The following is a 12,493-nucleotide window of genomic DNA, read 5'->3' as shown; positions in this document are numbered from 1 at the left end:
CAAACACCTGGCCCATCTAGGAGTGGCACTGCAGTTTTCTAGCGAGAGGATGGGTGCTTCCATCCTCATGTGAAGCTGAACCACTAGCCATGAACATAGGCCAGGGCCTCAGCCGTTCCTTGCCACTCCGTGTCGTAAATGGCATATTGGCAAGTTTACGCTTCTCCTCAGACGCTTTTAATTTAGATTTTTGGGTCATTTTACTAAACTTTTGCTTTTTGGATTTTACATGCTCTCTACTATGACATTGGGCATCGGCCTTGGCAGACGACGTTGATGGCATTTCATCGTCTCAGCCATGACTAGTGGCAGCAGCTTCAGCACGAGGTGGAAGTGGATCTTGATCTTTCCCTATTTTACCCTACACATTTTTGTTCTCCATTTTTTAATGTGTGGAATTATGGCCCTCATTCCGAGTTGTTCGCTCGTTATTTTTCTTCGCATCGGTGCGATTTTCCGCTAACTGCGCATGCGCAATGTTCGCACTGCGGCTGCGTCAAGTAAATTTGCTAAGAAGTTGGGTATTTTACTCACGGCATTACAAGGTTTTTTCTTCGTTCTGGTGATCGGAGTGTGATTGACAGGAAGTGGGTGTTTCTGGGCGGAAACTGACCGTTTTATGGGTGTGTGTGAAAAAACGCTGCCGTTTCTGGGAAAAACACGGGAGTGGCTGGAGAAACGGGGGAGGGTCTGGCCGAATGCTGGGTGTGTTTGTGACGTCAAACAAGGAACGACAAGCACTGAACTGATCGCACTGGAAGAGTAAGTCTCGAGCTACTCAGAAACTGCACAGATAAATCTTTTCGCAATATTGCGTATCTTTCGTTCGCAATTTTGCTAAGCTAAGATTCACTCCCAGTAGGCGGCGGCTTAGCGTGTGCAATGCTGCTAAAAGCAGCTTGCGAGCGAACAACTCGGAATGAGGGCCTATATGCCAGTATCAATAGCAATGGCCTACTACTATATATACTGCGCACAACTGAAATGCACCACAGGTATGGATGGATAGTATACTTGATGACACAGAGGTAGGTAGAGCAGTGGCCTTCCGTACCGTACTGCTAAATATATACTGCTATATATATATATATATATATATATATACTGGTGGTCACTGTCAGCAAACTGCAAAACTAAAATGCACCACAGGTATAGAATCTAGATGGATAGTATACTTGACGACACAGAGGTAGGTAGAGCAGTGGCCTTCCGTACCGTACTGCTATATATACTGGTAGTCACTGTCAGCAAACTGCAAAACTAAAATGCACCACAGGTATAGAATCTAGATGGATAGTATACTTGACGACACAGAGGTAGGTAGAGCAGTGGCCTTCCGTACCGTACTGCTATATATACTGGTAGTCACTGTCAGCAAACTGCAAAACTAAAATGCACCACAGGTATAGAATCTAGATGGATAGTATACTTGACGACACAGAGGTAGGTAGAGCAGTGGCCTTCCGTACCGTACTGCTATATATACTGGTGGTCACTGTCAGCAAACTGCAAAACTAAAATGCACCACAGGTATAGAATCTAGATGGATAGTATACTTGACGACACAGAGGTAGGTAGAGCAGTGGCCTTCCGTACCGTACTGCTATATATATACTGGTGGTCACTGTCAGCAAACTGCAAAACTAAAATGCACCACAGGTATAGAATCTAGATGGATAGTATACTTGACGACACAGAGGTAGGTAGAGCAGTGGCCTTCCGTACCATACTGCTATATATACTGGTGGTCACTGTGTCAGCAAACTGCAAAACTAAAATGCACCACAGGTATAGAATCTAGATGGATAGTATACTTGACGACACAGAGGTAGGTAGAGCAGTGGCCTTCCGTACCGTACTGCTATATATACTGGTGGTCACTGTCAGCAAACTGCAAAACTAAAATGCACCACAGGTATAGAATCTAGATGGATAGTATACTTGACGACACAGAGGTAGGTAGAGCAGTGGCCTTCCGTACCGTACTGCTATATATATATACAGGTGGTCACTGTCAGCAAACTGCAAAACTAAAATGCACCACAGGTATAGAATCTAGATGGATAGTATACTTGACGACACAGAGGTAGGTAGAGCAGTGGCCTTCCGTACCGTACTGCTATATATACTGATGGTCACTGTCAGCAAACTGCAAAACTAAAATGCACCACAGGTATAGAATCTAGATGGATAGTATACTTGACGACACAGAGGTATATACTGGTGGTCACTGTCAGCAAAACTCTGCACTGAACTCCTCCTATATAATACTGCTGGTCCCCAGTCCCCACAATAAAGCAGTGTGAGCACAGATATATGCAGCACACTGAGCACAGATATGGAGCGTTTTTCAGGCAGAGAACGGATAAAACTGGTGGTCACTGATCAGCAAAACTCTGCACTGTACTCCTCCTATATAATACAGCTGCTCCCCAGTCCCCACAATTAAGCAGTGTGAGCACAGATATATGCAGCACACTGAGCACAGATATGGAGCGTTTTTCAGGCAGAGAACGGATAAAACTGGTGGTCACTGATCAGCAAAACTCTGCACTGTACTCCTCCTATATAATACAGCTGCTCCCCAGTCCCCACAATTAAGCAATAAGCACAAATATTTGCATCAACATTAATAAACGGAGAGGACGCCAGCCACGTCCTCTCCCTAACATTTCCAATGCACGAGTGAAAATGGCGGCGACGCGCGGCACCTTATATAGAATCCGAATCTCGCGAGAATCCGACAGCGGGATGATGACGTTCGGGCGCGCTCGGGTTAACCGAGCCATACAGGAGAATCCGAGTATGCCTTGGACCCGTGTAAAATGGGTGAAGTTCGGGGGGGTTCGGTTTCCGAGGAACCGAACCCGCTCATCACTAGTTACTACCCACAAATGTCCCCTTCTTTAAATACTGTATTTTGTTTGAATTCATATCAATGTTTGGATGTCATTAGTCCTAGAACACAATGAAATGCATTGGTGTATTAAATATTGTATTATCACCCAAGATTGCATGGCAGAATGCAGTCACATTGGGTGAATGTGTCACCTGGAACAGGCAGGATCATACTGCATCTTACAGTATACTGTAATTCTTATTAGGCTCATTCAGATACTGTATACCCAAAATAGAAGGGATAAGCAAATACAGTACATTGTGCTCATTTATCAATGAATACATCGCTGACTGTGTGTGGGCACCCTCCTCTCCTGTAGCTGTGACTGTCGCTGCTATTAAACTGAGCACTAGAGACTGGCACAGTGCCAGAGTCTACAGCGCGTGCGTTGGACTTTGAAATAATGGCGCAGCGGCCATTTTTTTGAGTAGACTCTGGCACTCAGAGCGCTAGCAGCAGTGGTGACGGCTATGAGAGAGGACGGGGCCCAAACATGGAGTCTGCAGATGCCCATAGTACTATTGTGTAGCATAACGTGAATAATGTCCTGTACATTACTGTGCTCCGTTATGTGAGTAAGGCACACGGCCCTTTTTTGCCACACGTGCCTTCCCTATTTCAAATATGAGGGGGCACCAGTTCTTTACTTTGCCAGGGCTGCTCTGACCCCTAAATACAACCCTGGGGGCTAGTCACCCCGCATACCATATCTGTGTGCCTGATCGTAGCCCTGCAACATTTTGCAGGGCTACGATCGGGCCGGAATTAGCCCCTTAGTCATGAAGTAGTGACAAACATGAAAAAGTGGAGTAGTTACCCATGACAACCAATCAGATTCTCGGTATAATGTTATACTATAGTATGCAATTTATAAATGTTACCACAATGCTGATTGCTTCACTTCTCCACTGTTTTCACTGCCTAACATGCTGCTACAGTATGTTCTACATGAAATCCCAGCCCCTGGCATTGTAATGTGGCCATGTCTGCGACCCACGTCTACAGTACAGTATGTACTGTAATTTAACACTCGCCAGACATTTACAGTACTGTACTTCACAAACGAGCTTGCACCCCCTCATACAAAGCCCTGTAGTACTGTAATTGAACCATAATTTGCTACTGTACTGTTACTACTGTACTGTACATGTACTTGAGTCTTATTATTGTGTATTGTAGAGTGCACTGCATAGTGTGAAGATGGTGAAAACTAAAGCATTCTATTCTGGAGCCCATTCAGCGTCACTTACCAAGAAAATGTCTGCGGCAGGGCCACAGATTCTAAAGAAGAAAGCAGGAAAGGAAAATGTTCCTGTTGTCAAAGTAAGGAAAAATGCAAAGGCCAAATGCCAATTTTTGGAGAACACAATTGGCAATGTAACCAATGAATATTTGGTGCCAGACATGAATGCTGCTGTAGAGAACACAGTTCTCTGTGATGAAACACACACAGTGATGGATGTGTCACGTATCATAGATGAGGACTTTCACCCTTTTTTTTGAGCTTCACGACACTACACCACTCATACAAGCATCGCAATCACCGACCCGTAGGAGGCTTGAATTTAAAGATCCCAACCCATGTGAATGCAGCTGCACAGGGCTGGTGAGAGACCTTCTGGGCAAGGTGACTCACCTTCAAGCGCAAATTGATGGACTAACAGGAAAACTGGATGGATTGACAGGAAAAATGGATGGACTGACAGGAGGTCTGAATGACATGCTTGCTGGAGCCATGAAAGATGTCATCCGTCAATCAATGGAACAATGGCAAGCTGCTGGAGGACCACCTATTAAAGCATCACAGCCAGCACAATCTGAATTTGACTGCCCTGATGCATTTGATGCTGAAGAGGATTGTGATTTGGAAACGACACAACAGAACACATCTTTCCACTTTCCTGAATTGGAGATGACACCAGCTGCATCTGACCAATTGCCCAGCATGGACACAGAAACAGTTGCATCCCATCACTTGACTGTCATGGACACAACACCACTGCCATCTTCCGGTTGCCTGACAGAGACAATGCACCAGATACACCCCACCATCAGACTAACATAGAAACTCCACCACTGTCATCTTACTGGTTGCCTGACAGAGACAATGCACCATCCCGCTGCTCAAACAACATGGACTCTGCAACGGTTGCATCATTCCAGTTGTCCACTAGAGATGTGAACAATGTAACGTTACCTTCACCTGGAATACCACCAAGGGTGGTCATTCCGAGTTGTTCGCTCTGTAAATTTCTTTGCATTGCAGCGATATTCCGCTTATTGCGCATGCGCAATGTTTGCACTGCGACTGCACCAAGTAAATTTGCTATGCAGTTAGGAATTTTACTCACGGCATTACGAGGTTTTTTCTTCGTTCTGGTGATCGTAATGTGATTGACAGGAAGTGGGTGTTTCTGGGCGGAAACTGGCCGTTTTATGGGAGTGTGTGAAAAAACGCTACCGTTTCTGGCTGGAGAAACGGAGGAGTGTCTGGGCAAACGCTGGGTGTGTTTGTGACGTCAAACCAGGAACGACAAGCACTGAACTGATCGCACTGGCAGAGTAAGTATTGAGCTACTCATAAACTGCACAGAGAAGTCTTTTCGCAATATTGCGAATCTTTCGTTCGCAATTTTGATAAGCTAAGATTCACTCCCAGTAGGCGGTGGCTTAGCATGTGCAAAGCTGCTAAAAGCAGCTTGCGAGCGAACAACTCGGAATGAGGGCCAATGTGCAGCACACCTAAAAATGTGCGCGTGCATGGAACCTCCTTGCCCGACATGCCATTGAGTGTAATAACTGCTGACGGTGACAACACTCTGTATGAAGCAGGCAATCGAGAGATGCATCGTTATGCACAACTTGTTTTCCAAGAACATGTTGCATTTGAACTGTACTTGAATTGGAGCAAGCAGGTCAACTTTGATGGGCAACAAGGAAAATTTGCAATCCCCGACAATTTGCGCAAGGACATACTGTCACGGTGCTATGCCCGATTCAAGATGGGAGATGTTGAATTTGTAAAGCTGAAGGACACTTTAAATGGATTGCTACGGATGCCCAGAATAAAACCATGGAGAGGCATACTGTAACAGCACAGCAACTGGTGACTTCAAACTGTGGCATCTATTGGACACGACCTTTAATGTGAAGAAGGGTGAAGAGAGAATATGGTCATTCACTCATCAATAAAAAAGGTACGTTACAGTACTTACAGTACATTATTGTGCTGTGGTGGTTACTGCAATGTGCTTACTGCTTGAACATTATTTGACAGTATTGTACAGTACAGTGAGTGTTTCTTACAGTTCTGTACAGTATTGACGTTTCTCTCTCTTGCTCTCCCACTCTCCTGCTCCAGTATGGGACTTTGTAGTGATAACAGCAGGGGGGGAGTTTCAGGGCTCATTACTGTTGCATTATACAGTGCACTGTACATTGTTATACTACATTGTACACTGTAGACTCTCTCCCCCTGCCCCTTCTCTTTCAGGGACTTTGATGTATTGCCCAAAACTCCCTCTTGTCCAAGTAACCCCGGTATGTCCAAAGTGCAGCCCTCCGCCATTTGCAAAACTGCACATCCAATCATGCCCTGATGCGCCAATGCTTACGCAGTGTCAGGGCATGCTTGGATGTGTAGTTTTTCAAGTGCCGTAGGGTTGCATTTGGAACAAAGGCCGATGTAACCTGCTTGTACCTTGTCTTTGGATGACACAATACTATTCTCTTCCACAGGTCTTGCGGAGTATCCTTCCCAAGGTGCAGGAACCAGCGTGGATGAAGTGACAGGACAGTTCCCTTGCTGTACCATGGTCGACCTACATGTGATGTGGACCTGAACCTCCGCCATGTAGCTGACAACCCCCCTCAGGTGAGATGTATTGCCCAAAACTCCCTCTTGTCCAAGTAACCCCGGCATGTCCAAAGTGCAGCCCTGCGCCATTTGCAAAACTGCACATCCAATCATGCCCTGATGCACCAATGCTTACGCAGTGTCAGGGCATGCTTGGATGTGTAGTTTCTCAAGTGCCGGAGGGTTGCATTTGGGACAAAGGCTGATGTAACCTGCTTGTACCTTGTCTTTGGATGACACAATACTATTCTCTTCCACAGGTCTTGCGGAGTATCCTTCCCAAGGTACAGGAACCAGCGTGGATGAAGTGACAGGACACTTCCCTTGCTGTACCATGGTCGACCTACATGTGATGTGGACCTGAACCTCCACCATGTAGTTGACAACCCCCCTCAGGTGAGATGTATTGCCCAAAACTCCCTCTTGTCCAAGTAACCCCGGCATGTCCAAAGTGCAGCCCTCCGCCATTTGCAAAACTGCACATCCAATCATGCCCTGATGCACCAATGCTTACGCAGTGTCAGGGCATGCTTGGATGTGTAGTTTCTCAAGTGCCAGAGGGTTGCATTTGGGACAAAGGCCGATGTAACCTGCTTGTACCTTGTCTTTGGATGACACAATACTATTCTCTTCCACAGGTCTTGCGGAGTATCCTTCCCAAGGTGCAGGAACCAGCGTGGATGAAGTGACAGGACAGTTCCCTTGCTGTACCATGGTCGACCTACATGTGATGTGGACCTGAACCTCCGCCATGTAGTTGACAACCCCCCTCGGGTGAGATGTATTGCCCAAAACTCCCTCTTGTCCAAGTAACCTTGGCATGTCCAAAGTGCAGCCCTCCGCCATTTGCAAAACTGCACATCCAATCATGCCCTGATGCACCAATGCTTACGCAGTGTCAGGGCATGCTTGGATGTGTAGTTTCTCAAGTGCCGGAGGGTTGCATTTGGGACAAAGGCCGATGTAACCTGCTTGTACCTTGTTTTTGGATGACATAATACTATTCTCTTCCACAGGTCTTGCGGAGTATCCTTCCCAAGGTGCAGGAACCAGCGTGGATGAAGTGACAGGACAGTTCCCTTGCTGTACCATGGTCGATCTACATGTGATGTGGACCTGAACCTCCGCCATGTAGTTGACAACCCCCCTCAGGTGAGATGTATTGCCCAAAACTCCCTCTTGTCCAAGTAACCCTGGCATGTCCAAAGTGCAGCCCTCCGCCATTTTCAAAACTGCACATCCAATCATGCCCTGATGCACCAATGCTTACGCAGTGTCAGGGCATGCTTGGATGTGTAGTTTCTCAAGTGCCGGAGGGTTGCATTTGGAACAAAGGCCGATGTAACCTGCTTGTACCTTGTCTTTGGATGACATAATACTATTCTCTTCCACAGGTCTTGCGGAGTATCCTTCCCAAGGTGCAGGAACCAACGTGGATGAAGTGACAGGACAGTTCCCTTGCTGTACCATGGTCGATCTACATGTGATGTGGACCTGAACCTCCGCCATGTAGTTGACAACCCCCCTCAGGTGAGATGTATTGCCCAAAAGTCCCTCTTATCCAAGTAACCCCGGCATGTCCAAAGTGCAGCCCTCCGCCATTTGCAAAACTGCACATCCAATCATGCCCTGATGCACCAATGCTTACGCAGTGTCAGGGCATGCTTGGATGTGTAGTTTCTCAAGTGCCGGAGGGTTGCATTTGGGACAAAGGCCGATGTAACCTGCTTGTACCTTGTCTTTGGATGACACAATACTATTCTCTTCCACAGGTCTTGCGGAGTATCCTTCCCAAGGTACAGGAACCAGCGTGGATGAAGTGACAGGACACTTCCCTTGCTGTACCATGGTCGACCTACATGTGATTAGGACCTGAACCTCCACCATGTAGTTGACAACCCCCCTCAGGTGAGATGTATTGCCCAAAACTCCCTCTTGTCCAAGTAACCCCGGCATGTCCAAAGTGCAGCCCTCCGCCATTTGCAAAACTGCACATCCAATCATTCCCTGATGCACCAATGCTTACGCAGTGTCAGGGCATGCTTGAATGTGTAGTTTCTCAAGTGCCGGAGGGTTGCATTTGGGACAAAGGCCGATGTAACCTGCTTGTACCTTGTCTTTGGATGACACAATACTATTCTCTTCCATAGGTCTTGCGGAGTATCCTTCCCAAGGTGCAGGAACCAGCGTGGATGAAGTGACAGGACAGTTCCCTTGCTGTACCATGGTCGACCTACATGTGATGTGGACCTGAACCTCCGCCATGTAGCTGACAACCCCCCTCAGGTGAGATGTATTGCCCAAAACTCCCTCTTGTCCAAGTAACCCCGGCATGTCCAAAGTGCAGCCCTCCGCCATTTGCAAAACTGCACATCCAATCATGCCCTGATGCACCAATGCTTACGCAGTGTCAGGGCATGCTTGGATGTGTAGTTTCTCAAGTGCCGGAGGGTTGTATTTGGGACAAAGGCCGATGTAACCTGCTTGTACCTTGTCTTTGGATGACACAATACTATTCTCTTCCACAGGTCTTGCGGAGTATCCTTCCCAAGGTGCAGGAACCAGCGTGGATGAAGTGACAGGACAGTTCCCTTGCTGTACCATGGTCGACCTACATGTGATGTGGACCTGAACCTCCACCATGTAGTTGACAACCCCCCTCAGGTGAGATGTATTGCCCAAAACTCCCTCTTGTCCAAGTAACCCCGGCATGTCCAAAGTGCAGCCCTCCGCCATTTTCAAAACTGCACATCCAATCATGCCCTGATGCACCAATGCTTACGCAGTGTCAGGGCATGCTTGGATGTGTAGTTTCTCAAGTGCCGTAGGGTTGCATTTGGAACAAAGGCCGATGTAACCTGCTTGTACCTTGTCTTTGGATGACACAATACTATTCTCTTCCACAGGTCTTGCGGAGTATCCTTCCCAAGGTGCAGGAACCAGCGTGGATGAAGTGACAGGACAGTTCCCTTGCTGTACCATGGTCGACCTACATGTGATGTGGACCTGAACCTCCGCCATGTAGTTGACAACCCCCCTCAGGTGAGATGTATTGCCCAAAACTCCCTCTTGTCCAAGTAACCCTGGCATGTCCAAAGTGCAGCCCTCCACCATTTGCAAAACTGCACATCCAATCATGCCCTGATGCACCAATGCTTACGCAGTGTCAGGGCATGCTTGGATGTGTAGTTTCTCAAGTGCCGGAGGGTTGTATTTGGGACAAAGGCCGATGTAACCTGCTTGTACCTTGTCTTTGGATGACACAATACTATTCTCTTCCACAGGTCTTGCGGAGTATCCTTCCCAAGGTGCAGGAACCAGCGTGGATGAAGTGACAGGACAGTTCCCTTGCTGTACCATGGTCGACCTACATGTGATGTGGACCTGAACCTCCACCATGTAGTTGACAACCCCCCTCAGGTGAGATGTATTGCCCAAAACTCCCTCTTGTCCAAGTAACCCCGGCATGTCCAAAGTGCAGCCCTCCGCCATTTTCAAAACTGCACATCCAATCATGCCCTGATGCACCAATGCTTACGCAGTGTCAGGGCATGCTTGGATGTGTAGTTTCTCAAGTGCCAGAGGGTTGCATTTGGGACAAAGGCCGATGTAACCTGCTTGTACCTTGTCTTTGGATGACACAATACTATTCTCTTCCACAGGTCTTGCGGAGTATCCTTCCCAAGGTGCAGGAACCAGCGTGGATGAAGTGACAGGACAGTTCCCTTGCTGTACCATGGTCGACCTACATGTGATGTGGACCTGAACCTCCGCCATGTAGTTGACAACCCCCCTCAGGTGAGATGTATTGCCCAAAACTCCCTCTTGTCCAAGTAACCCCGGCATGTCCAAAGTGCAGCCCTCCGCCATTTGCAAAACTGCACATCCAATCATGCCCTGATGCACCAATGCTTACGCAGTGTCAGGGCATGCTTGGATGTGTAGTTTCTCAAGTGCCGGAGGGTTGCATTTGGGACAAAGGCCGATGTAACCTGCTTGTACCTTGTCTTTGGATGACACAATACTATTCTCTTCCACAGGTCTTGCGGAGTATCCTTCCCAAGGTACAGGAACCAGTGTGGATGAAGTGACAGGACACTTCCCTTGCTGTACCATGGTCGACCTACATGTGATTAGGACCTGAACCTCCACCATGTAGTTGACAACCCCCCTCAGGTGAGATGTATTGCCCAAAACTCCCTCTTGTCCAAGTAACCCCGGCATGTCCAAAGTGCAGCCCTCCGCCATTTGCAAAACTGCACATCCAATCATTCCCTGATGCACCAATGCTTACGCAGTGTCAGGGCATGCTTGAATGTGTAGTTTCTCAAGTGCCGGAGGGTTGCATTTGGGACAAAGGCCGATGTAACCTGCTTGTACCTTGTCTTTGGATGACACAATACTATTCTCTTCCACAGGTCTTGCGGAGTATCCTTCCCAAGGTGCAGGAACCAGCGTGGATGAAGTGACAGGACAGTTCCCTTGCTGTACCATGGTCGACCTACATGTGATGTGGACCTGAACCTCCGCCATGTAGCTGACAACCCCCCTCAGGTGAGATGTATTGCCCAAAACTCCCTCTTGTCCAAGTAACCCCGGCATGTCCAAAGTGCAGCCCTCCGCCATTTGCAAAACTGCACATCCAATCATGCCCTGATGCACCAATGCTTACGCAGTGTCAGGGCATGCTTGGATGTGTAGTTTCTCAAGTGCCGGAGGGTTGTATTTGGGACAAAGGCCGATGTAACCTGCTTGTGCCTTGTCTTTGGATGACACAATACTATTCTCTTCCACAGGTCTTGCGGAGTATCCTTCCCAAGGTGCAGGAACCAGCGTGGATGAAGTGACAGGACAGTTCCCTTGCTGTACCATGGTCGACCTACATGTGATGTGGACCTGAACCTCCACCATGTAGTTGACAACCCCCCTCAGGTGAGATGTATTGCCCAAAACTCCCTCTTGTCCAAGTAACCCCGGCATGTCCAAAGTGCAGCCCTCCGCCATTTTCAAAACTGCACATCCAATCATGCCCTGATGCACCAATGCTTACGCAGTGTCAGGGCATGCTTGGATGTGTAGTTTCTCAAGTGCCGGAGGGTTGCATTTGGAACAAAGGCCGATGTAACCTGCTTGTACCTTGTCTTTGGATGACACAATACTATTCTCTTCCACAGGTCTTGCGGAGTATCCTTCCCAAGGTACAGGAACCAGCGTGGATGAAGTGACAGGACACTTCCCTTGCTGTACCATGGTCGACCTACATGTGATGTGGACCTGAACCTCCACCATGTAGTTGACAACCCCCCTCAGGTGAGATGTATTGCCCAAAACTCCCTCTTGTCCAAGTAACCCCGGCATGTCCAAAGTGCAGCCCTCCGCCATTTGCAAAACTGCACATCCAATCATTCCCTGATGCACCAATGCTTACGCAGTGTCAGGGCATGCTTGAATGTGTAGTTTCTCAAGTGCCGGAGGGTTGCATTTGGGACAAAGGCCGATGTAACCTGCTTGTACCTTGTCTTTGGATGACACAATACTATTCTCTTCCACAGGTCTTGCGGAGTATCCTTCCCAAGGTGCAGGAACCAGCGTGGATGAAGTGACAGGACAGTTCCCTTGCTGTACCATGGTCGACCTACATGTGATGTGGACCTGAACCTCCGCCATGTAGCTGACAACCCCCCTCAGGTGAGATGTATTGCCCAAAACTCCCTCTTGTCCAAGTAACCCCGGCATGT

At 47.9% G+C, this 12,493-nt stretch overlaps 1 protein-coding gene across 2 annotated transcripts in view; it reads left to right on the top strand.

Annotated features, from left to right (window-relative positions):
- The window catches only part of MEI1 (meiotic double-stranded break formation protein 1), a 1,382,157-nt gene that overhangs the window by 845,800 nt on the left and 523,864 nt on the right, over positions 1 to 12,493 (top strand). The window lies entirely within an intron of this gene.

The sequence above is a fragment of the Pseudophryne corroboree genome, chromosome 9 (genome assembly GCF_028390025.1).
Source record: "Pseudophryne corroboree isolate aPseCor3 chromosome 9, aPseCor3.hap2, whole genome shotgun sequence".
NCBI lineage: Eukaryota > Metazoa > Chordata > Amphibia > Anura > Myobatrachidae > Pseudophryne > Pseudophryne corroboree.
This window is presented reverse-complemented; position numbering and strand designations above follow the sequence as displayed.